The 27,864-nt window shown below is 37.7% G+C and overlaps 1 protein-coding gene across 11 annotated transcripts in view; it reads right to left on the bottom strand.

Annotated features, from left to right (window-relative positions):
* Nucleotides 1-27,864, bottom strand: part of ENOX1 (ecto-NOX disulfide-thiol exchanger 1) — a 619,252-nt gene that overhangs the window by 400,929 nt on the left and 190,459 nt on the right. Inside the window, exon 1 of one of the 11 annotated variants that reach the window (XM_032294772.1) lies at nucleotides 6,367-9,721. The exons of the other annotated variants lie outside the window; for them this stretch is intronic. The gene's annotated coding sequence lies outside the window, so the exon portion shown is untranslated. Of the gene's footprint in view, nucleotides 1-6,366; nucleotides 9,722-27,864 lie in introns of those variants that run through there. 11 annotated transcript variants of the gene reach the window in all.

Below are 27,864 nucleotides of genomic sequence, written 5' to 3'. Positions count from 1 at the left end.
AGTATTTCCATGCCAATTCTTGATTGGTCTCTCTAAGGTCTTTTTTTAAAAAACTCATCATAACAGATGGAGGAAAAAATATGTACAACTAAAACCTGAGAGCTTAATTAGTGGCCTGGAAGCTTGGGATAAAAACCACACAACCAAATCCTTAACAGGAAGGTCAATATTAAGACATATTCATTATACTTTGAATAGCTATCAAAATATACGTGTTAATACAAATCAGTACCAAGTGCTTTTTCCCTATGTTAGTATTTGTTTTTTTTTTTATCTAATTTACTTGTATTACTTATTTTTAAAATGTGATATTCAGTCCAAAGAGTTCTATCACTCTTCCTTTTATCTAGCCCTCTTACAATAATTTCCAGTGTTTGATATGCTTTAAAATGGGACAAATCATATCCAGGAAATAAACTGCTTCCCAAGAGGCACTTTGTTTAAAAATAATAATAATAATAACTGCCTGGAGTAATTAACTTAACTCTCAAAGTTCATTTCATCCCTTCTACATGTGGCTTGATAATTAATTAATCTTATATTTATGAAAAGTAGGAGAAAGAGAATCATAAATGTTCATAATTTGGAGGAAAGGAGGTGAGATATAGCGAGATGAGTACCTTGTAGATGAGGGATCAGTGCCTAATCTACGTGTCTACTTCGTTCCCACAGTCTGCGAGGAAGAGAAACAGAATTTAGAAAGTAGATTTGTAAATCCTGATAACCTGAGTCAGGATATGATTATGTAACTTCAAATATCTCTGCATTTATCAAGCTAGAAACCCAGAGCTTGATATTTATTGAATTGCATACATGCCTTTTCCTGGATTCTTGTTTGCAATAAATTTTATGGCAGGATATTTAGATTTGTGAATTCTAGCCAGCCTGCTCCCTAATGAGACTACAGCTTGTTTGGGTTTTAAAGCTTTATGACATTTATAGATGTTTACTTTGCATCTCTAAAAAACACAGAAATGCTTCTATACTATAAAAATACTGATCTGCAAACTTTCAAAGCATAATGCCAAAAATCCCTAGGTGACAAATCTTTATTTGTGACAGAGTAATACTTTTTTCAATTCTTTGACAAGTGGCACTATTATTTATAAACTTGAGTTACAAAAGATAGTATACATAACTACAGCAACAATATTTTGATAAAAGGTGTCAGATAATGCTTTGCCTAAAAAGGCTAATCCAGAAAACTTTTTTCCACTTCCTTTCGTATGAAACCTCTTGAGTAGCCAACAGGCACGAGGCACATTGCCCACAGAGAGTGGCACACACTGAGAACACACAATATCTGACTTAAAATTCCAGCTTTTGCCAAAGAAGAGTTGTCTTCAGCAGCCATGTCAGGGTGCCCTTGGAAGAAAGGCAGAGACTCCTCTGGCTTTTCTGTTATTAAGTTTGTGGAAATTATACTTTAACCAAACTAGTGTGGTAGTGATTACCTCCTCCAAGAAACATTTTGATAAACTGGCCCACTCCACTTGAGCTGCTAGGGGTTAAGCCAGATCACAAGTTGAGAGGAGGGAGAGCAGTGCAAATAAGAAATAACCCAAAATGAGGCATCCCTAACACAGTTACCAATTCCAGCTTCAGCCATTCTTTTATCTAGAGTGGGTCCTAAAACTACGGAGGTTTTTTTTTCTGGGTCTGCCAAAATTCAAGTTCCTACACTAATTTGTTGATCTGGGTCTATTAGTATAATTATTACTTTCATCCCCACATTTGATACTCATTCTATGAGAGTAAACAGAAGAAGGTGAACATTTCATTTCAAAAACCAATTTTTATCTATTACTAGTGGCTGCCTTAGGGGTCTGATTTGAGCAGAATTCTGAGGCTGAGCATGGTGAGAAAGTACAACCTAATGATTTCATGATGTCTGCTAGCTATGGGTAGGTGTGTCCAACCCCCAGGGCTTGTAGCATGTGCAGGTAATCAAAAACATGTTTGTTGAAACTTTGGTTTTATGAAAAATGGCTGAGGTCTCTTTGCAAAAGAAGCTTTAAAAACAAAGGTAATAGAAAATCAATCCTTAGATATAAACGCAGCCATTCACTTACTTACCTTTCATCTGAAATAACTCAATAGCCCTTCCTTGCCTCTTTCCAAGCTAAACTGATATAAAAATGATCTTTCTACTTTGGATCATGGTTGCTTTTTCTACCCCTGGTTCCTTATTCTCATTAGGCTCTTTTAGGAAGCATGCCACACAAGCGTATAAAAGCCACCTAGAGCAGACAGATAGATAGATAAATTAGACAGAGAGGTGAATGAATGGTAGGTAGGTAGGTAAGTAGAGACAGACAGACAGACAGAACTAGGGCACCTTCATTAATCAATTTGCTGGTGATTCTCTGCATTCTGCCCTCTTGCATAAGTATCTCAGACTCTTTGCTATGGCTCACAGACCTGGGTTCTCTTCTTGAAACCTTGACTTCATTGTAGCCCACAGGTTAAGGTAAAAGAGACTCCCAGTGACACTCTCAGAAGAGGGAGGGTCCCCTGGCTTAACTGCATGGAAAGGCAGATCGAGACAATACGTCATCCTTTATTAAAATCTTTTTCTTAGAATATAAAGGGCAAGCTCCTTAGAGATTTTTAAAAAATAACTGTCTTTCTCCATCTGGGTCCCTGCTGTTTTGCTTAGCCTCATACAACCAATTCCCATTCTCAAGAATGAGCTTTTTAAAGCTCCCTCACTACACCATGATGTTGGGTTTTACATCTTTTAACGTGGTGTTTTTGCTTTTTTGTCTGCTCGACAAACTCTGACTTGGTTTTGAAAACCCAGTTCATAAATCATCCTATACCACACCCTGGAAAAAGTTAATCATTCCCTTCTCTGGGTTAGCTCTGCACCGTTCCCATAAATATTTCTATAGTTACACAAATCATGTGCTTTGTTAAGTTAAATTAATATCTGTGCGCTGGTTGAGAGCAGGAACTTTTTCTTAATTTTCTGTTTTCTTAGCACTCAGCACAGTTTAGGACACATTGAATATAACTCAGGATATCTTTGAAGTTTTCCACTTGGTAGAAAAAAGGAATAGTGACAATATTATCCAAGAAAGGAGAATGAAAAACAGGAGCAGATTGCATTATGAGATGCCATTTGTTTCAGTTGGAGGCATTCACATTTCAAAGTCCCAGTTAGATGTACCACAGAAGAAATCAGAGAGTTGGGAAATCTGGGCTTCAATCTGGGAAAGGGGAATTGGAGTTGAAGATGGTCATCTGGGAGTCAGCAACATATAGATAGTAGCAGAAGCCATAGATGGATAAAGAGAACCTAATGAAAAATTAGAAAAAGTGGCAAGAACCCTGTAGATCACTAAAAATTTGGCCTCAAATTTAGGAGCCAATGAAGAATATGTGGATAGATGAAGACTAGGAAGAACAACAAGGAAGAACCTAGAGGACCTCAGAGGCCAAGGACATTAAAATAAAAAATAAGCGGTATCAATCATATTAGTGTATCATAATGGTTTAGTGGGATGAAAAACAAACAGATGAGATTAATTTTACAGTACAAACAAAGGGGTGTGCAGGGCAAACCAAGACATCATTGAGAGCAATTTCAGTGGAGACAAAAGCCCAGGATAGAAGAGACCACAGTCAGTTGAGTGAATGAGTGCCTTTCATCCAAATTCATTACAGAAACTATGGCTCAAGCAGGAAGACTTCAGTGGCCTTTTGGGCAGGAGTGGAGGGGAAGAGGGATGGAAAGGTATGGTGAAAAGGAATTAGCAAATGGGCAAAGCAGGAAGGATTCTACTGTTTGCACAGCAATATTTTATATATTGCATATTTTAGGCAAGATGTCCCTAGGCAAATGGTTCCATAATCCCTTTTGTTGATAAATGCCTATTCCCTCATTCCTCATGTTTCTATAAAGGAGAGGGAACATCAGCTCTACCAGAAGATAAATGAAGCTTCTCGTTTATTTATTCTTGGGAAGAAATAATTTATCTGATTTTTGAGTTTGGGAGAAGGAATTGAACTTGCAGTTCATCTTCTTCCTCCCTTAAATTCATAACAGGCACAGAATTTCCTATTCTGTTATGCTTTAAGCAGCCTGCCACAGCAGGGGAGGATGACGCCTGTCTACCAATGCCGGTAACTGAGGGCTCAGTTTACATCAAAAGGAGTTGTATTAAGTCCCTGTGGTCACAGATGTAAGTCATATTTCTCAATTCAGTCATGTTGGTAATAAAGCTCATGTTACGCACTCCATTTGTTTCACTTTCATGTTTGCTTCTCAACTAACTGTGAACTCAAGGGGGGAGTTGGTGCTTAATTATAATTGCCTTAAAACCTTACATTTCAAGGAGATCGTTTAAAAATAGAGAAATATAAGGCCTCCAGTTCCTCATCTGTGAGATAAAGGGGCTGAAGTGGATAACCTTTGAGTCCCTCCCAGCAATCTCCACGCATTTGTTTGCTATTGTGTGCATATCAGACAAGGTGGCAAGGAGTCAGACAATCTCCAGCAAAAGGAAAGGAGGATTCAAAGCAGGAGCAGGCAGTCACCAGTGTAGTAAGCAGAAAGGTTACCTAGGCCGAAGACAAATTAAGAGATTAGAGGGCAACTTACTTATTAGCATTTTCTGAGACAAAAATGAAAGTTGCTATGTAAAAACAAAAAACATAGATATACACACAAATACATTATGATACATAGAGATAAACAAAAGCAAAATACTGAATCAGGCTGGAAAAAAGTTCTCCCCAATTCACCAGCCCTTCTGTGCTTACATAACCCCTTCCCTCATTAGATTATAAGATTTTGTTCCTTTGCACCTAAATTTTCCAAGAGAAAAAATGAATAGGCCACAAAATGCCCAAAAGCAAATGTTAGGAATTGTTTGGCTCAAATATCAAAACACAGATTCTTAACTAAGCTGAGGACAGTGGAATATCATTTTGCTCTCTTGCCTGTTGGAAACACTAAGACATTTCCAATTCCAACATTCCATAGGCCAAGAGGCTTAAGAAAAGAGGGTTTTCAGGCTCACAGCTCAGTGAAAACAATGATGATCCAGGGGAGTCATGGCACTCATATCTTCAAGACCAATGGATTTCAGCTGATTCATCAGTGAACATCTCCCAGACCAAAGTGGAGAAAGCAATTTTTTTCTTCTGTTAAACAGAAATCTTACTCAGTCTTGCACTGAATTCTTTCACAGAAAATCTCTGCTCATCTGCCTTTTGAGACATACAAGGTCTCCAGCAGGTGCTCTCCAGAGGTGGAAGGCAGGTGTGCTCTGTGCAGTGCATCAGTTACTATGTGTTCCAGTGTGGCAACTGTAATTCACAAGGGCATAGCTGAGCAACCACAGCATTCAGCTGTAATCCTCCTGGAATCTAACCCTGCTGTTAGAGGGATAATTATCTGCTTATCCCTGAGGCCAATTCTTGCAGTTTTCACATAAATATCACCTCTTGCATAAGACATGAAATTTAAAATCATCCCCTCATACATATTATCGAGTCACTCCATTACCTCTGGGACATATATAAATTATGCATTCTTTGATTCTCTTTAAATTTTTAGAGGCACATGGGGACAGTGAAGTATCTCATTGGTACTAAAAATATAAGGCATTCCAGAAAGAAACAATAACTCGTATGATAGTAACCGCTACTAGTGTTCCAAAGGGTCCCTGGTTGGTCAAGGAAATCACATAAAACATGGAAAACTAATAGTAGGCTTGAATGCTAATGACTGCCGGTGACAAGGACTCACTGAATGTCACTGCCTCACATCCTCATGCTGTTCATTTTTCAGTGACTTCTCCTTCACAGGACTGATGCTGATACTTCTCTGTATTGGCACCTGAGTGTCTACAACCAAGAAGGCACTCAAAAATGTCTATAATTGAACCCACATGCCCTTATGCCTGCTTCTTCCTCTAATCCGATGCCTCAATATTAAGAGAGTTATTTGTTTGTACCATAGAAATAGTGTTTTATGAATCCTCTGGAGCTTGTTTGATTTTATCTCTAGATGTGTCCAAGGCTGACTATCATACATGCATTCATATTAAAGAGACAGGGTGACATTAGCATGAATAAAATGCAATGGCTGTCACTGCAAAAATGAAGAACTGTGGGTGTTCTCATGTCCTGCCATTAAGATGAGTTCACAGATGTAAGCTGGCAGCACAGCACTGCAACTATGTTACCCAGGCATCCATGGAGGGCTACAGATGTTTCATTCTGTATTCCCCATTCAATATAAATATGGCTAACATTCCTTAAAGATTCAAACTCATAGCATATTGTTCACTTCCAATGCCTGATAAGTTTGGGACAAACATAAAAACAAACTGGGGAAAAAAAAAAACATCTTACCAAAGAAGTGAATTCAGTTGCTTGATCTTTACAGCTGCTGGTAAAAGTTTGAGGAGTTCCCAGACTTATGAAGAAAGTGAGATAAACTTCAGTATTCAGCATTAAAGGCTTCCTGAGGCAAAATACATTGTGCAATATTAATTTTTCAAGTTAAAAATTGGAGGTATTTGAAAACCACCGCTTCCCTAAACAGGAAGGAAAACCACCATTTGGATGGTAAAATGTGCCAATTCTGTACAAAATGCCTTTAAGCCCTTGACCTAATGAGGTTAGTGACAGGAATATGGATGACTAGAACAGAAAACGAAACTCAGAAAGAGTTTTGTGCATGAACTGCCATATTTCTCCTGTCATTTAACCAATTTTCCCTCTCAAAATTACAACATGGACTGCAAATCTTCAAGGCTAATGCTGCATATGACAGACTAAGTGCTATTTAAAATGTAATAATATATCTGTCAATCTGATAGGAAAAAACAAGAGGCCACTTGAAGGACTTTTCAGGTAGACATGGGTCCTAAAAGGTTATAAAGATGGCAATCAGGAAAGCAAGCCACCACACAGCTTTTCCCATTCGATTAGTAAAAGTGCAGTATTGTCAGCAAGTTCTACAAATGCAAGAATCCTCTTTCAGCCTGAGCACTCAATGGTGTATACCCACTCTATTAACTGACCTTCATTGTACAATACATTAATTTCTACTAAAATTAATGTTTTGGGTTAGAATCAATGCTTAGAGGACATTAATGGAAATGATTTAATATGTGTGTCATGCATACTGTTTCAAAAGTTTTTAATCTTTTTAATTCGCTACAAACCAAAATTATGAGAGATGGAAGAACACTGAGAATTCCAAAACTCCCACTGCTGACTAAAACATACCACTTTGTTTTCCACCTTAATCCCAGTCAGGGCATCTGTGCTATTTAATCTGCCATGCCTGAATTATCAGTAAAGAGAAACCACTGGTTTCCTACAAACATACTTTATCATAGTAGGGGACTTTCCCTCTAGATCCGCTGTATGGATGTTTACAAGGATTCACAGCAGAGACACTGGGTGTGTATGATTGAAGTTATTTAAGATTTTCCCACAATGACTGGCATCCATATGGAGAGACACCAAATTGCATGCCTCTTCTTAACCAATTCAGAGGTGGGGAAGGAAAAGCAGCACGCCTGGTGAGACAGCATGGCAAGTGAGAGAGCCATATTCTGCTTAGGAGGTTATTGCTTTAAAAGTTCACCTACAACTGAATCTAAAATTTGTTTTAAGCACCTATAATAAAAGAACATTTTAGATTTTGGAAGAAAAGGTACAAGTGTCCAGCATGGAGTGAATCACTTGGCCCTTTAATATTTAACTTCACTGAAAAAGAATCCCCATGGAGACCTCCTAAAAGAATGCAGGGGACTGCACAGAATTTTCTCAATTGATGGTATAATGAGAACCATTAGGAAGTTTGACTCCATTTGACATCTTAAATCTCTGAGTCCTCCTTGCAAAAGGAAGCAAACAGAGCCTGCTTCCCAAGTGAGGGTTGAGTGGAAAGTCTGCCAAAGTGAGACAGTTTTCAGAAAACAAATTTCAGTGAAGTCTCAGGAAGCTACACCACTACTGCTTTCGCTGTCTCCAGGCCCTGCTCCTGACGGATGGGAAATATATCAGCTGCACTCCGGGCAGAGGTAAGTGACACAAAAGATTTCAGCAGATAGTGGTCAGGTCACAGCTTCCTGAACGATTGGTTTTATTAAACTGTTCCTAAGAAGAACCTCTGCCTTCTTGTTGACCTTAAAATCTCAGGAGATTATAATACAAGATGCTTTTACATTGTGGTTATTAAGAGCGACCATTTATCCCAGAGGGTCAAAACAATAGGACGAGGATTGTTACCAAAAGAATAAGACATAGAGTCCTCGGTAATTTAGCAAATTTCTAGCTGTAGTATTCCTTGCCCAATAAAATGCTTGGCTAGCCCTTTGGTATTTTACTCTAGGTTCCTCTTCTGCAAAGTCAACCAACACAGGTGGCATGACTGTCATGACAGTGAAAAGGGATGAAGATGTTTACTTTGATTGTATTTTGGAGGTAAATGGGGGGAGAAGAATATAAGAAACCACATCCTAGAACTGTGTTGTAATACATATGTTTCTAAAAACTAAAAAACAACTAAAATAATGTACACTCCATTAAAATGGACTGGCCTTTGTGGTCTAATGAGGAACTTAATAGAAGACAATGAAACAGAAAATATTTTCTTCAATTAATAATACAACTCAGGAAGAAACATTAAGAATGACAATAAAGGACTATGTAAAAAAGCAACCAGAATTAACTGTCTAAGAAATGCATATCTAACCCCATCACTTCCCTTTAGATTGGTACCAAATGCTTAACACAGACTGTTGCGATAGTACAACAGAAGCTATTAGAGTTTCAAGCTGGGAGGGGAGGGAAGCATGCAATCCATCTTCCTACTTCTAAGGCTCAATCCACTGGCTGCTATTTTCTGCTTTCTCCAGGAAAGCTTCCCATAGCTGACAAGGAGGTTAGGATCCCTCGAGTGTCATCTTGTAGGACTGTATACTTTTTCTTGACACTTATCATACTTATAATTACTTTTTCAATGTCTCTCTCCTCAGATCTGTGATAACCAATGTGGTAGACAAAAGCCACATGTGGCTCTTAAGCATTTGAAATGAGCCTAGTTCACATTAAGATGTGCTCTAGTGTAAAACACATGCCAGATATGACAAACTTAGTACATACCGCTACAAAAAAATAAAAAAAATGTGGCCCTGCAGAAACCTTGATTTTAGCCCATGAGACATATTTTAGCCTTCTTAGATTTAGTAACATGAGAGAATAAATTTACATTGTTTTAAGACATTAGTCTATGGTAATTGTAACAGTAGCAATAGAAAACTAATACATGTGGCTTCCAGAAAGTTTAAATTACATATATAGACCATGTAACATTTCTACGGAACAGCACTAGGCTAGATCATAAACTCCATGAGGGCAGGGACTTGTCTGTTTTGTCAGCTGCTCCATTTTCTGCACCCAGCATGCTTTCTGACACACATAGTCCAAAATAGTGTGGATAAATGAAGTGATTTAAAGGTTTTACCCCTTTTGTACATAGTTCATTTATTATTCCAATAAAAATTATTAAGCATTTACTCTGAACCACACATTATGTAAGGCACTAAAGATACAAGTATAACAAGTATAACAAGTATAACAAGAAGTGTTTGCCAGAGAATGGGGGAAGAAGAGAATAAGGAGTAACTGCTTAATACTGGTATGGATGGTCCTTTTAGAATAATAAAAACATTTTCTTTTTCTTTTTTTCTTTTTTTTTTTTTTTTTTTTTGAGATGGAATCTCTCTCTGTTGCCCAGGCTGGAGTGCAATGGTGCGATCTCGGCTCATTGCAACCTCTGCCTCCTGGGTTCAAGCGATTCTCCTGCCTCAGCCTCCTGAGTAGCTGAGATTACAGGCATGCGCCACCACATCCAGCTAATTTTTGCATTTTTAGCAGAGATGGAGTTTCGGCCAGGGTGGTCTCAAACTCCTGACCTCAGGTGATCCACCCACCTTGGCCTCCCAAAGTGCTAGGATTACAGGCATGAGCCACAGTGCCCAGCTTCAGTATGTTCAAACTAGATAGCAGGGCCCGTGTCTGAAGAGGGCTCAGTCTCCACTTCCAAGATGCTGCCTTATGGCTGTATCCCCCTAAGGGGAAGAACACTGTGCCCTCATGTGGCAGAAAAGACAAAAGGGCAAAAGAAAAGACAAATTCCCTCCATCAAGCCATTTTATAACAGCACTAACCCATTCATGAGACTGAAGCCCTCACAACCCCAAATCCTTACAAAGATCCCCACCTCCCAACACTACTGCTCTGGGGACTCAGTTTCCAACACATTAATTTTTGGGGATTCCTCCAGACCATAATATTAACCATGCAAACTATAGAAGGAGGAGTATTCCAGACAGAAAGCTCGTTTATAACATCTCTGGACGGCTCTTCAAACTCTTGGCCTTCTCTATTAACTGACAACTTTCTGCTTCCTTGCTGCTATCCCCATTGACAGTTCCTAGAGAGTAAAGCCTGAATCCTTGAAGTCATAGCCACCATAATTACCCACAGTCACAGAGCCCATGGAACGAAAAACCATTCAAAATGGGATGCTATAAAAAAAAGAAGAATCGGATCCAGAGACTTGATCAACTCTATGGGCAATACAATAAAATATGTATATAATATGTAATGAGAGAAGAGAAAGGAAGAAAAAAACTAGGTGCTTTGCTTAGACTTTAGGTGACAACACAGGACAGCCATTTGAAATGATCTTGACTCTAATACAATAAGATGTAGAGCCATAAATACAATTTGGGAAGAAAACCAAGAGGGCATCAAAATCAAAGGAGGGTAGATAGGGCCATTTGGTTTCTCTTGTGGTTGAGAAAGATTTAAAAACAACCTGGAAATATCAATGAAATTTATTTCAACTAAGAATTGATACAAACAACTGTACACTAGATAAAAAAGAAGTGCTAATTTTTAAAAAATGTGTATTTGTGCTCTAGAATAATTTTGTTTACAAAAATTTTTTGACACATTTAAAAACTTTTATCTCTAATTCTTAGTAAGAAAATGCTAGTAATTCATACTTTAAATACTTTAATAATAACAAAATTTATCTAATACCTAATAATAATGAAATTTATCCTCAGTTTATGTGTTATCTTCTCAGAAGGGCCTTCCCATCACTAGTAACATCACTCAAGAGATACAACCAAATCCCCTCGCTTTATTTCCTTCAGATTATTATCTGACACTTTTTGTTCACAGTGTATCCATGTTTCTGCTTACATTTGCCTTTTCTCTTTAGAATGTAAGCTGTTAGAGCATAGCTGGTAGGGTCTTATTCACTGCTTTGTCTGCAACCATTCTTAGTAAAGTGCCAACCCTTAGTAGGTACTTTTGTAGAATGAATGAATGAACGAAAAATCAAAATATTATTGCTTGACTTAATTTCACCTTTGATCTCCTCACCCAATGATATACAAAACTTTATAACTGGAAAATTTATTAATTTTATTTTTATTCTAGAAGCCTTACTAGATTTAATAGGTCTTGTAGAGTTACTTAAGCACATGGGACCAGAAATAATAGTCCTAGATAGGAATTCTAGTTCCTTCATTTTATCCCCCTTCTCCTTGTGTGGCCTTGGGTAAGCTACTTAACCTTCTTATGAGTTAGTCTCATCATTAAAATCAAGTTATTAATGTTAGCTATGTCATAGAGTTACTTGAAGACTCAAAGTGTGGAGAACAGTATCTGACACCTACTAAGCACACATTAAATGTAAATTCCATAATAAGTTGAAGTCATAAATCAGGAAGAATGGTGGCTTAACAAAATGTAGGATTTTCTATCCTCACAAAGAAACAGATGGTTTTTAGAGTAAGTTATCTCTACCCAGAGGTGTTGAAACAGAGATAATCATCCACTTGATGGAGATATTAGAAAGAAGATTTATGCATCTGAAATCCAATTACATCAGATAACTTTTAACAGCTTCCTTTCTACTCTTGCAACGCTAAGCTCCTATTGTAAACTGAAGCTGAGAAGTACACAGTACAATTCCCAGATGCAAAGACAAAGCGCATTTCAGTCTCCAATACCCAGCAGATGCATTTCTACTATTTTCACAAGGGATTCAGTGTCTTCTCTGTACTTGGAGAACTTCCTGTTTATCTTTCACTGTCAGTGTCTACATTCTTGATCTCCACATGAGACCACAAAGAATCAGGGGGGAGGAACACGGGAAACAGAACACAGGCATTTTTGGAAACTAGAACACTGAGAATTCTGCTTGATTAGAAGGCTCATGGTAAAGAAAATCGAGGGTAAACCTGAAGGGGAGAAATTGCAAGGACTTTGACATCTTCAAATAAGTCAAAAAACAAAACACAATAAAAACACTACAATTCTTAATTAGAAAGGAAGAATTTAAATTTATCCAAATTCAAAGCAGCCCATATTCTACTGTAAGTAGAGGGATAGGAAATGGAACCGGCTGACATCTCCCAAAGTGGTCCTAGAGTAGGAAAGAGTTCAAGGTGTTCTTCCAAATGCCCACCAATAAAGCCAGCAAGAAGGGCAGGGGTAGGGTGGTAAGGGCTGTGAAAAGGGCTGTGCCCACATGCAAGCAGATAGTAAGCACGCCTTTTTAAAAAGAAGAGAGACCTGGAAAATCTAAAACCAGGTGAAGGCTTGAGAATGAGAATGAGTCAGTGGGCTTCTAAATGTACCTCATCAGAACATTAGCTGGGATATTTATGTCCTTGAGCTCTACAAAAGATTCCAAATCACCTGCTCCACCAGAAAAGACCAATTAAATGACACTCTACATTAATATTTATGTTAACTGGATTTTATCATATTCAAATTGTCTAACAATTACCAATTTATGTGTGCACAGTTAGTTGACCCTTAGCCATTTAGGTTTTGTTGTAAACATTAGTGGACGCTTTTGTCAACAATAAGTAATGTTATGTAGCATTCACACACATAGTATGACTTAATTCTCACCAGTGGTAAATTTGGAGCAGCTTCTCTGTGAGGTATTTTCAAGTGCCGACCAGAATAGCTGCACTAAGAATGGTTCTTATATGCTCAGGTGAATACCTAAAAATACACACGCATTCTTCTTTCTACAGCAGCGAAAGTCATTTTCACCTACCCTACAAAAGGCTTTGATGTCAGTGTGTGTTAGCCTCAGTTAAGCTGTTGCAAATCCTATATATACATTTGGGGAAGTTCTTTCAAATTTCAATCAGCTAGCCAAAAATTGCCTCAGAATTGTTACAGTCCTTCCTCACTGTTTGCACACAATTTTTGGTAAGCTCATTTTGAGTTCAAAGAACTTCAAAGTTTATTTTTATAGGTAGGGTTCCACCCTCTCTTAATAGAATTCTTATTTTTTGTACTGTATGCACAGAAATTTGCTGAAGTTTATTTTAGAAACTTGAGAAGTTTTAAATGTACACATGTGTTATTTAGTAAGTCATATTTACATTCAAGAACTTGTCAATTTAATATAGCTTGTCCTTTAGGAGATCAATTGCAGCAGGTGGTAATAAAAATTAGGACCTTGTGTTGAAATATGATAGATGAATTTATTTTAAGGCTATTGGAAGAGCTAGTTTATTTGATATACCTTGAAGTCTCTTATACCTGAACAGGGAGCAAAATGGGGAGATACTCAGGTATCTGACCTAAATAATTTTAGCACTACCTGATTCTTAATGGACTCTTCTGGCATCAATATTTCATCAGTTTTGTTCCATCCCCAGGGAGGAAAAGTCCATTTCTTACATATACAATTAAAAATAATTTTCTAAAAATCTTAACTTCTGGCACAAGACATATATTATAGAATTAACATACAAGTGAGACAAAAAAGTTTTTAAAACATTTTCCAAACATCAGTGGTTATCAATTACAAGTGACACTTTCCCTACTCTCCTAGTGGGTATTTTTGATTGTCAAAATAACCTGGAAGACTCTGTTGACCTTTACTCTGTTATTTACTGTGCAGAGGAGCCAGGGATGCAAAACCTCCTGCAACGCACATGGCAGCCATGCATAATAAAGGGCTGTCCCACCCAAAATGTCAGCATGGGGATACAAGAGAAAAGTAGAGAAACCAATTAGCAGCAGGAAATTATTTACCTCTTTCCATTTGTGATCAATCAAGTGGATAAAAAAATAAGGAATTATCCAGAATATTCAAATAACCTAATTAAAAGGGTAGATCGTATATAGTAAGATCTAATGCATGTATATATCATATCTGCACCTGGAAACACAGAACACACTGTCTTTTCCAGTATCCACTAAACAGGCACAAAATTTGACAATCTACTATGCCACAAATAAAACATCAGTAAATTCCCCAAAATAGAAAAGCATAGAAAACACTCTTGCATCATGATACAATAAAACTATCAATATCTAACAAAACTAGAAAAAAAAAGTCTTACCTTCTGAAAATTTTAAACTTCTCTCATAATTTTGAGGTCATGGAAGGAAAATAAAGAATCGCATGCAGAAAATAACTATTTTTTAAAAAAATACACAGGATAGCGAAAGTCATGCTTAAAGGAAAATTCATAGATTTAAATAGCTTTTAATAAACATGAAATAATAAAAACTAAATTAAACATTCCACTTAGGGAGTTAAAGGAAACAAAACTATAGAAAGGAGAAAAAGTAATTAATATACAGAAATATAAATTAATTGAAAGAAAGGGTATTATTTATTTTTAATAAATAAATTGAAAAGCTAGTACCTAATTAGTACACCAAATCAAAGGGGATAAGGTAGGAGGCTAATACAATTACACAAAATAAAAATAATAAGAGGCAGATAAACACCACAGAAGACATTTTATTTATTTTTCTTTTTGGACACAGGGTCTTACTCTGTCACCCAGACTTGAGTGCACTGGCGGCATCATGGCTCACTGCACACTCAACCTCCAGGCTCATGGTGATGCTCCTACCTCAGCCTCCTAAGCAGCTGGGACTATAGGTGCACACCACCACACCCAGCTAATTTTAAAATTTTCTTTGAAGAGACAGGGCCTTGTTATGTTGCCTAGGCTAAAGATATTTTTTTTAATTATAATTGATTCCTTTGCTCAACCCTGTGCAAATAATTTCAAAACATGGATGGAGATAATTTTCTTTTTCTTTTTTTTTTGAGACAGAGTTTTGCTCTTGTTACTCAGGCTGGAGTGCAATGGCGCAATCTCGGCTCACTGCAACCTCTGCCTCCTGGGTTCAAGCAATTCTCCTGCCTCAGCCTCCTGAGTAGCTGGGACTACAGGCACATGCCACCATGCCCAGCTAATTTTTGTATTTTTAGTAGAGATGGGGTTTCACCATGTTGACCGGGATGGTCTTGATCTCTTGACCTCATGATCCACCTGCTTCGGCCTCCCAAAGTGCTGGGATTATAGGCGTGAGCCACCATGCCCGGCCTGAAAGAGATAATTTTCTAGAAAATATCATATGTCAACCTACCTTCAGAAGAGAGAGAAAATATATTACACTAATTATCACACAAAGAAGACTGTTAGAGTTATCCCCCAAAATGGACACACACACACACACACACACACACACACACACACACACACCCTAGATGGTTTCATAGCACAACTTGCCAAACCTTTAAAATAACAAAAAATTCCAATGCCAGTTAAACTCCTTCAAAGCATAAAGGAAAAACAAAAAAGACTAGGACAGATTCCAAGTTCTTTTTACAAGGCAAGAGTAACATTGATACCAAAATTTGACAGATTGCACCAAAAAGAAAATTATGGAGCAAACTCATCCAAGAATAGCAGTGCTAAAATTCTAAATTAAATATTGACAAATAGAATCCAACAGCAATTAAAATAATACACCATGACTGACTGAAATTTATTTTATTCAGGAATGCAAAATAATTTTTTTAAAAGACCAAAACTTAGAAATAAATCTATCAACACCAAATCACTCATTATGGCATTCAAAGCCTTTTATAGATGACATAGTTTTCTCTTCCACATTAATCCCACTATTTCAATGACAGTCAAACAATATTACTCACTTTTTCTCGTACTTATGCTATTTCCTATCTCTTAACCTCCGCTAATTTTGTATCTATGTTTGGAATGCCATCTGCCTAAACTTCCTCCCAGTTCTAAATATCCTATCTAGCCATAAAAAACAATTTAAATATTAACTCAAAAAAGCTTCCTTGATTCTCCCCACAGATGCCTGTCTTCTGCTAAACAACCAAAATGCTATCTTTCTTATGGCACTCATTATATTTAAAAAAAAAAAAAAAACAGATCTTCTATAGTCGTCAAGCAAACACTTGTAATTTTTAGCCCTGTATTACAGGTATTTGTGTAAAGGCTCTTCATCTCCTATTAGACATGAACCTTTTCTTTTTTTTTTTTTTTAGGGTAAGGGTCATATCTTATTTACCTTTATATTCTAATCACTCCAAGCACAAATCCTTCCATAGGTAAACATTTCGGTGCAAGAGCACACAAAAACCCAGATTGTAAAAGCAAACTGAAGACTTGTGAAGAATGGTTTCCCTTAAAATGCAACTGCATGTGCATAGAATGAAGAGTTAGAATCTGAAAACCAGCAGGGCACTACCCAGGCCAGCCCTTCTATCTTCCCACAGGCAGAATCACAGCAGCATGAACTGCACTCAAGCCCCAGGTTGAGAAACTCTAATTACCTTCAGCGAGCAAGTAAACTGACAGTAATAGCTACTGCAGGAGGCAAAAGCAGCTACAACTTTCAATTCCAGGCACGGAGGTAGTACTAAGTAAAGAAGTCAGGATGGAACTGTTGGTGTCATTAGGTTTTTGGTTTGGAAGCAATTATTTCACATCTGCCCCCTCTTCACTATACACACTCTTCCATTTCATATTTTCATTTTTTCATAATGCCAAAATATTAACCTGTGTTCTAAAATTTCAGAGAAGATGTATAAGCTAGTGATAGAGTCATAATGTTGAGTTTCAAAATGTATGTATAATTTGTTATGCATGGCAGGGTCAACAGTCCTATCAGAAATGCACCTGAAGGTTTGCTAGGAACAGAATATTAAACAGAGCAGAGATTACCGTAACTAACATGATAAACTGACATTAGGTTAGAACAGTACGAAAATGCCAGATTCCAACCATTGTTGATATACTTTTGGAGAACTGGACTTTCAATATAAAGCTGTTATTCTGGGTGCAATTTTAAAAGCAATGAAATACAATGAAATGACAAATCTCTGGCTCATTCTGAATACAGGAGTTCCTGCTTATTTTGAGACCATGTGAACCAAAGAAGTTGACATTGCCAGCACTTACCTATAGGCTAACCTAGTAGGGACTTTTCATTTCCTGCTCTCTGTGTTGATCCGTCTCTCCATAGCTTTAAGACCAGCCTGACTACAATCAGTCTTAATGTCATCAAAATTTCTACCTGCAGGCAAGAAGGAGATGCCTAGCTGTTCCAGTTTGTTACCCCGATCACAAGCCCAAACTGGGACCGCTCTCTCCATCCCAACTGTGGTAGGCTGAATAAAGGCCTCCCAAAGATGTGAAAGTCCTAATCCCCAGAATCTTCAAATACACTATCTTATAAGGCAAAAAGGATTTTGCAGATGTGATTAGGTTACGGATCTTGAGATGGGGAGATTATCCTGTGGACTCTATGTAATCACAAGGGTCCTATAAAGAGGGAGGCAGAAAATCACTGTAGAGTAATTTAATGTGAGAAAGACTTGACTGGCAATCCCAAGTTTTGAAGATGGAGGGGGGCCATGAAACTAAGAATGTGAACAGCCTCTAGGAGCTAGAAGAGGAAAGGAAAGATTCTTCCCTAGAAGATTCAGCCCACTGAAACCCATTTCAGACTTTTGACTTCCGGAATTACAAGGTAACATATTTATATTGTATTAATGCACTAAATTGGTGGCAATTTGTTACAGCAGTAGCAGGAAATTTATAGACAAACAATTCCGTTCCTGGTCTATAGCACCACCTCGAAGCATCCTTATTCACCGATCACTCTCAATTACCACCCTGCCACTTGACTTGCCAAGACCTATTGATTCTGCCTCCTGAATTCTTTTTTGTTTTATTTTTAATGAACTAATAACAATTGTTTATATTTATGGGGTACAATGTGATATTTTGACGTATGTATACATTGTGAAATGATCAAATCAGGCTAATTAGAATATGTATCACCTGAAATATTTATTATTTCTTTGCAGTGAGAACATGTGCAAGCCTATCTTTTCCTAAAGTGTCTATGTTCCATCCACCTTTCCTTGTCTCCACAGATACTCCCTTAGACAGACCTTCAGCCTATGGCTTCTTACTGTTCTCCCTACATCTGCTGAGGCCACGCCCTCCTCCAACCCCAAGCAGGGCAAGGCCACTCATCAAGCAGCCCTAGAAGGTCTTTCTAAGACATAAATCTGAAATAAGACACATGGCTTGCCACTGACAGCAGAATGACAATCACTTTTCTTTATCTGAAAAAAAATCAGTTTGACACCTACCTAAGAATCCAACTATAATCTTTGCTTCCCAGTCAAACTTGCTGCTCCACCAGCATGACAATCACACGTGGTGCTTCATCACGACTCTGTCTGTGTCTGCTCTTCTCTCATTGCTCCTCTGACAAACTACCAAATATCTTTCAGTACTAAAGCAGCTATGTTGGCGGGTTCTTGACAGTGAGCTCCATGAGGGCTGGGACCTCTTTCATCTTTGTCTGCAGTGGCTAGCCCAGGCCTCCCTCTTAATGAATAGGAGGGACAAGACTTCCTTTCTCATAACTGCTGACCTACCTTCTTTCTTGCCCCATTAGGTTACTTTTACTTCCGGTTCATATTTGGCTTTGGAATTACTTTCAGAATTAACAGCTGATACCGGCCTGGTAAGACACCAGGCCCTCACACTCCTGTGTTTTCAGTGAGCAGGTGAGAGATTTAAGAAATAAAGAAAAATCAGCCCTGATATTCTGATAGATTTAGGGTAAGAGGCACTTGTCAGTCTCAATTTTGCTCCACCTGAGGACACACTCAAAACTACTTTTATGCTTTCCTTTCTTGGTTATAAAGAATTCCACTGTGTTTCAGTTTTCAGCATAGTTAAGTTTTTTACTTTCAAATAATCTTCACTGCTTTTCCCTGACCCATCTCCAATTTCCTAATATTGTGTTTAAAATATGGAACTCAAATTAGGCTCTAATATAGACCTTATCGATATTGAACACAGTGAGTAAATTACATGGTTCTTGCGTGCTACATGCATTCTAGTTCATGCAACCCCAGATCATGTTCACCTTCTTGGTAACAGCCCTATATTGCTGACACATCTCCCTGAGTGACAGATGAGAATGGCTTTTTACCTACAGAGTACCTACATGTCAATTTCAATCTTTATGATGGCTAGGATAGTCTATCAGTATGTTTTTCTGGAATAATAAAAACCTCACCTATTTCAAAAAACTGTCTAATACACTGACAGTGTAGCTCGTCTTGATTTGATGTTTCACTCTATAATTGGAACCATTAGGCTCATATCAGAGCTTCAGAAAATTCTCTAAGAGTTTTATTTTTAAACATGTTATATATTTATATGGGTACATAATAATTTCATTCAAAGTAAAAATAAACACACTTATTCTTCAACTATTAGTTGATACAACTTCACTTTAGAAGCCATAAATACCAGAAACAATGATTTAGATAAACGATGTGGAAATAGTTTTAGGAGGTATCTTCCAATTGCATTTATGGAATTCTCTCTGTATTTTCCAAAAAAATGTATAACAGGAAAGACACTTGAAGGCAGAGAGTGCTTTTTAAATGATCTGCTTTCTAATGAAGCAATGGAAATGGAAACCCAAATTATACTTCTGAAGTGAAATGGGATAAGCTTAGCAAAAAAATTTCATCTCTAATTAACTCCTTAAAAAAATTTCAGTCCAGATTAAGTATGTTTCTGTTAATTTACATATATAGTTAATTTCACTTTCTCATATTGACCTGGTAAAATTAAAACACACAAATATATCTAAAATATTTTGACATACTTTAATGACAGATTGAACATTATCTTACTAAAACAAAGTGTATAAATAAGTGCTTTAGAGTGAAAACGTCTGGATCACAGTCTTAGTTCATTCAATCACTATAAGATCAAAAAAGTCATATTGCTCTTTAAGATTCTCCATTTCTTTTACATGATAATGACAATCAGTAATCGTCAGAATGCTTACAACAATCTGCTTCTTTCCTCTGATATGAATGTGGCTGAGAAATCTATAAAACCCTTAAAAAATAAGAAATAAGATTAAAATACAAGCCTGTAATGTGCACAAGCATGATTCCTAAAATATGATCTGACACTTCAGTATAGGGAAACTGAGGTTGAAATTTGAAGTTGAAAGTCCTACTGGAACCTCATTCCCTATATCTCCCCTAAAGATATGGCTTCTGAGCCAATGTTTCCTCATTATTGTATCAGATAGACTGCACTAGTTTCAAGTTTTTGTTCTTGGAGGTGAAATTCTGCTCAGATCCTCAATAAACAAATGACGAAAACAGGGCTGCTCTGGTGATGCCGATGTGGCAGATGTGGGGCACTTCGCACCCTAACCCTCCATTCCATGGCCCCCGGCAGCAGTCACATGGAACAAAATTTTAAAACCAATGAATGAGATCCAGATATGATTGTTTTCAATCATCAAGTTTTGGTGTTTCTTAACCATGTGCACTTGCCAGAGTTGGGGTGAGGGAGAAGTGGTATTTTAATGGCAAAGAGCACTGGGACAGATTTGGAGTTCTAATCCCTGATGGGCTAAATATTCAGGAAAGCTCTCCTTTCATTAAACACTTGCATGATGGATAAACAACTAGCTTATAGGTAAACACACTGCTGAGCCCTCCAGAAAACAAGGGAAGCTAACAAAAGATGAAACCTACAAACTAAACCAAAATGCTAAACAAATCCTGAAGCTGGGACTTTCAGGCAGGAAAAAAATGACCAAACCAGGCACCCAGAGTTTTGGACATTAATTAAAAAAAGCAAAGGATCTGCAGAAAAGTAACACTGTTAAGTCTGAGATCCTAAATTCAACTGGCACTAGAAAGAACCTCACCCTCGGTGAAAGTGAGCACCAAAGGCCAATAGCCTGTTGCAGAGGAAACAGATAGGAAGCCTACCTGTCCCTGCCTACTCTCAGGATAAATACAACAAGAAAATAATTGTCTTCCCTCAAAATCTACAATAGAAGTCCAGATCTCAGATGATGTGAAGTTTACATTACTTGGGCTGTCAGGAAAACTCCAGGTCAAATAATAATAATAACTATTATTAAGACAGGGTATCACTTTGTCACCCAGGCTGAATTGCAATGGCACAATCATAGCTCACTCAGTCTTGAACTCCTGGGCTCAAGCAATTCTCCCATCTCAAGCTCCAAGTACCCAGGACTATAGGTGCATGCTGCTATGCCCAGCTATTTTTTTATTTTTTATTTTTTTGGAGAGATAAAGAGTCTCACTATGTTGCCCAGTTTAGTCTTGAACTCCAGGCCTCAAACAATCACCCCATCTTGTCACTGGGATCACAGGTATGAGTCATCATGCCTCGCTCAGGCCAAATAATTAAATAAAAGCTGTCCTAAGTGGGCTGCTTGTTGAAGTCCTGGTTCCCTACTGAAGGACAGGCAAGACTATTCTGGAAAGAAACAATATCCTTAATATATATCCCTCGTAATTCCTACAGATTAAGTTCAGCCAAGTCTGAGCTCACAACCAAACATTAATATACGTAGGTAAGGAACCAAGCCAACAGCAAGTCAAAAATTTAAAAGCTTGTTAGCATTAACTGACACAGAATATAAAATTGTTATACTCTGAGTGGCTAAAGAAATGAAAGAGGAAAAATTTTTTAATGATCAAAAAATATCCAGTCAGACTTAACAAGAAAACAGATGACTTTAGAAATAAAAAACTTTTTGAAATAAAAAACTGAATGATGGGTTATACTACAAATTAGCACACACTTAAAGATTCAGTAAACTTAAAAGAAAGACCTGAAGGAGTAACCCCAGATTGTAGTACAGAGTAACAAAGAAAACAAAAAATGTAAATTAGAGGCTAAGGCACGGTTGATAGAAAAAGAAAAGAAACATTACAATTAAAATTGTCTTTATCCAAAGGCACCATAAAGTAAATGAAGAGTTAATCCACAAACATGGTGAACATAAAATCCAAATGGATGTTACACAGAATACACTGAAAATGCCTATATATCAAAAGATAAAGACAACCCAACAGAGAAATGGGAAATGTCAAAAATAGATATTCAAAGAAGAGGAAGTAGTCAAAAAGCTTACGAGAAAATGCCTCAGATAGTAACCAGGAAAACATAAATTTAAACCAGGAGATATCATTTGATACTCAGGATTGGGAGAAATTAGAAAAGTTGTGGTTTCCGAATGTTGGCGGGAACACAGAGTATTGAGTACTGGCGGGAATTTAAATTTAACAGCCACTTTAGACAATAATTTACCATTATATTTGAAGTTGCACATACCCTTTGGCTAATTATTTCAATGACTAGATATATTTCCCAGACCACCACCTGCACCTATATATCACAGACATATAAGGGCTTAGCAGCATTGTTTTTAATAGCACAGTAAAAATAAAACACCCAACTATGAACAGTTCAAATGATCAAGAGATCATTAAAAACTTTTGAATAGTCATACAATGGAATATTTCACAGCAGTGAAAATTAATGAAGTGTAGCTACACAAATAAATACAAATAAATCTCAGGAAAAAAATGTTGAATGAAAGAAAAGCCAAACAGAATATGAGTCCATCTATATAAACTTCAAAAACACATAAAATAATATATTGTCTACAGATCACATATGTAGAATCAAACCATGAGACAGAACATAAAAGGCACAGAGGGGAGGTCTGGTGGGAGGGAGAAAAGGGCAGCAAACGAGAAAAGTGCATCGGAGGCACTCCATGTATTGGAAATGGTCTTTAGCTGGGCAGTGCACACACAGGCGTTTGTCTTTCTAGTCTTATAACAAAATGCCTGTTATATGCTTTCTTTTATATGTATGTGATATTTTGTTAAAAGTATTAAAATTCTAAAAAGAGCATTGGAGTTGGGAGTGAGGAGCAAACCCTGCGGAAAGCTAGAGCTTTGGCCAGATTTGTCTCAGACCCCTCCCACCTGCGTTTTGTCTCAACCTCTTACAGCTCCCATCCATGAATGCTGCCAAAGGAGTATGTGATAATCCTGGTGTTGACAATTCAAATTTGGAAGTAACTTTTCCCATGGAAACTTTGAAGGCAAAAGACCAGCCTGGCTTTGACACCCTCCCCAAAACACCCCCGTGCCAGGGCACACCTTCTCACAGTAGCCCCCACATGACTCATCTCCAAAATGGGGGTGACTGGAGGGCCAGCCTGTGGACCACTTAAAAGAGCATCCCAGAGCCTCTCTAGAGGGCCAGCTACCCCTAATGATCACAATGCTCTGTATATATGTTTCACCATGTGTGGTCAACAAGCTCCTATCATTCACCTTAGTTGAAAAAAAAATATTTGACCAACTTTTTGACTAGATATAAAATGTGAAAGGAGTCCAACAATGTATACAGGTGACATTTCTTGTAATTATATTACTATTTAAATGTTAATGACTTCTGAATTTAAGAACTGTGGTATTATTTGTCAGCTAATCAATATGTTTACTGAAACATTAGGTCCTTGTAAGCATAACTTAGTGCATACTGCAGTAATTTAAAATCTTGAGCATCTGGGACAGGTGAAATATGTGATTAAGTAATTTATGGGAACATTCATGCAGCTTTATTCATAGGTAATTTAAAATGCCATTATTGCATTTTTTAAAATAAAAACAAGTATACAAAGAATAGAACAAAGTTCTAAGAAAAAAAATCATAGTAAGGACTAGGCCACTAGAGGCTAACAGCTTGATTTATTCTTGTCAATAATAGAATATAAATATCTATTAGAATGTGACTTAATTCCTCAAAATTAGTTTGGTTGGGTTTTCAATGTTTTTACATCAGTATGCAAAACTTATTGGTATAGATTTTTCTATGCTGCAAATGCTATCTTAATGAAATATAGAAGGTAGGGAAGGAAGGAAGGAAGGAAGAAGGAATTGAGATTTTTCTAAAGACAGGCTACATAATTCAACTAAGCCAATTTAACTTAACTGCATTGATATTTACCAGATTGCTATCCTCCTTTGCAGAGAAAGGCCCTGAAAACACTAATGTTTATCACAAATTCTCCTAAAGTCAAATTTGGATCTGATAAAATCAACAATTCTTTGGCACGCTAAAAATCGACCTCAAGGAGATATTGACTTATACTTATTACTTTGCCAGATGCCCACACAAAAACACTTTCATAAATTGTTAGTTTTACTTAATAGTCTGCATCCTTGAAGTTCTCAAAAATATCAGTAACTATCATGTTAGTTATTCAGCAGTATTTCATACAGTAACAGAATAAATGCCAACTAATTCCAAGAACTGCTTGTATAACTGGATTAAAAGTTTTACTAATACTTATTGTAGAGAAGACCAGCAGCCTAGAGTCTGACAACGATTGTTGTCTGGAGTGACTTCTCATCAGGTTTACCTTCCTATAGGCTATGTGGACCACTTCACTGGCAATGAAGGGATTCTTTTGCCCAAAATCCATTCTCAGGCCTACATCCTTTCGGGGAGAAGAAACAAAATGAATAAATGATTCCACAGCCTTATCTGGATCAACGATCAGAAATAAAATGGTTTGGAACTGAGGGTGAGTGGGGAGAGAGGGAGCCTGAGATGTCACTGCAGGAGGGCCTTTCTAGGTCTCTGAGGCAGTCACAACTCCTCCAGTTTTGTTTTCTAGGTTACTCTGTCTGCAGTGAAACCCTTAAAGCAAAGCAAAGCAAAGAAGCCCTTCGAAGCCTACCTGGGAGGTGAACAGAATTAAGGAGAGGCTATGGAGAGTGTTCGTACTCCGCAGGAATTCAAAACCATGGAAGTAGCCAACAAGGGTGCCCTCATCTCTCAGGATCCGTTTGGATTTGCGATTGTATTTCCCCACCCCCACTTACCACCTGTATGCACATACAGGCACCCCCTTTGAAGCAATTTATCAGGCTTTCTTCTGGGGAAAGTCTTGGAGAAAACTTCTCCTCCTTCTCCTGTTGTCAATGATCTGTTTTGTAGCAGAGAAGCTACTGCATGATGAAGTTATGAAGTACACTAAAACTGGCAGTTCATCCAGGTAAAGCCATCTGGGATTTTGTGCCAGAGTCTAATCCTCTTGCCCACTAGGTCTGGAGTTATCTCTACAAGGTCAGGGAGATGTGCTCCTACCTAAGTGATTCTCTCGTACTGCACCCATCAATGCCAGGTCCCATTGTGCTCGGATGGGTGAAGGCATATGGTATTACAAGGCCAAGAGGGCAAAAGAAACTCTTCCAAGACACACAGATATTTCCTGTCTAACACCTCTGCACCATCGAAAGATATGAAGATGGAGAAGTTCCGTTTACAATTTGGAAGGCAGTACCCAGGAATGTGGTCTAATTCTTTGCTTTGGGTGATAAGTGTGAATCGCAGTGGTAAAAACATCAAGTTACTTCTGTCTACAGAGGTCAAGTCATCCTTTCTTAAAAACTGTTAGCTAGACTGTTCCTGTCTGGTGGAATCGTGTGAATGAAGATTAGTTTATATATACACATACAATTCCTCAAAATAGTATCTTCATATAAGTAAGGAGTTATATTTCTATAAAAGAATGTGTTTGAAAATTACAGGCAATGTAGCAACAATTCCTGAATTATTCTTTTGTTTACTTAGCACTTCAGTTCAAAAGGCTAATTAGTATTTTGTTTCAGTTGTAGGAAGAGCGGGCTGAGGCTGCCACAGAACCCACAGTATCTATCTTTGGCTTACAGAGTAGGTGGTTAGGCTGTATCAGGCACTGTGTTGCCCTCCCTTTATTATCTCACTGAATTTTCACAACAACCTTGGGAAAGAGGTAATATTATCTCCATTTTGTAAGTGAAGAAACAGAGAGAGAACTTAATGTCTTATGGTCCCAGAGCTAACTATTAGCAGAGCCAACATTCAAACCCCAGCCTAACTCCAAACCTCACAACCAAAGTGGAACCAATATTTATTAGGGGGTGGTGCACGAGGCAGCAGGGAGATTCCTGGCTCCAGCTTTCCTTCGAGACACTCTGCTGCAAGGAGCATGGGTGATGAATAGCTTCCAGTTTCCATACCTTTGCATCACCACAGCTTTCACTCCAAGACCAAGATTTTCCAGGGCTTCTCTCAGCCCATGTCTAAGCATGGTGGTGTACTAGACCTAACCCACTGCTCTAAAGCTGGGATTCCTCTAAAGCTGCACTGTGTAATCTCGTAGCCACTAGCCACATGTAACTGCTGAGCATCTGAAATGGGAATGGAATGACTAAGAAACTGAATATTTAATTTTATTTCAGTTTAATTCATTAAAATCCATGTAGTCACATGTGGCTATTGGCTACCATATTGGACAGCATAGACACAGGACATTTCTGTTACCGCAGAAAGTTCTGTTAAACAGCATTATCCCAAAGGGAAAACTGTTGCTCAGAGAGATTACCTGGCTGAATGCACAGCTCCAAACAGGAGGTAAAAAGGACTTACCTTAGAGGCACTTCTTTTGAGACAGTAGTCTGGGAAAAACTAGCAGGCACTAAGGTTGTCAGAGGTGAAAAACTCAAGTCACTTATCAGAGAGGTGGGTGAGGATCTGGAAGGACGGTGGTGTGGATCTCAGATGCCTCAAAGACACCAGGGCTCCCTGCGGGTGAACCCACAGCTAGGGAAAGAGATGGTGCCTCAGGGAGGGGAGAATGGCATACCTAGATCGGAAGGGGCTCAGTGTACCAGAGTTTAAGAGGCTGTTAAGTGAGAAGGGAAGCCAGGACCCAACTGAGGTATAGATATTGGATGAATAGAAGTTTGTGGAGCAATAGCAGGCAGAAGGAATTATTTACATTTTCTTTTTCTTTGGTGTCGCCTGTCTTCTTCCTCCTTGATTATCTAATCTCTTTATAAAAACTTATTCTTGCCCTTTTTCTTTCATCCTCCAGACAGCAGAAAAACCTAACTGCAATGAACATTTTATTTCTCTTATGTATTAGACTTTTATGTTCATTGTTCTCCATACAGATTAAAATTTTCCTTTCTCAAGAAGAGTTAAGTGCTCTTTTAACGTGTATCATGGCCCTCAATTAACATTCTTTCACAGAGTCACAGGGTCAATAGTAAGAAGAGGTTACACTTTTCACTTTCATCAGAGGTATTTTCATAGGAAAATACTGGCTAACATAAGCTTTATCCTATAAAATTAAAACAGTAGTGAAAACCAAATACACTTAGAAAATATCTATATACAATTTCACTTACTAAAAGAGCTATAATAAAGGCAAAGGTTTTTCTGAAATCAATCAACTTTCAGGAGCTACTTGCAAATTAATGTCTGTCCTTTTCTTTGCCAGTCATTAGCCTGAATTGGTACCCAAGCCATGATACGAGAAAATAAAGGACTCATATAGGCCCTTTTAAATTCTGTAGTCTCAATTACCATACATATGCTTATTAATTGTTTCTCGAATTCCTCTGCAAAATGTGTGGAAGTAATGCATTCACATGGAAAGGCAACTGAGTTTTCATATACGGCTTAAAAATACAAACTTCAGCAACACAGATGTTATACCAAATTCTCACTTGCTTACTCCCAGCTAAACTCAATCTCTGAGCTTTAAAAAGATGTT

The sequence above is a fragment of the Sapajus apella genome, unplaced genomic scaffold, assembly GCF_009761245.1.
Source record: "Sapajus apella isolate SASKATOON/1434 unplaced genomic scaffold, GSC_monkey_1.0 scaffold32, whole genome shotgun sequence".
NCBI classification, from domain to species: domain Eukaryota; kingdom Metazoa; phylum Chordata; class Mammalia; order Primates; family Cebidae; genus Sapajus; species Sapajus apella.
Note: the sequence above shows the minus strand (reverse complement) of the source record. Positions and strands in the feature narration are given on the sequence as shown.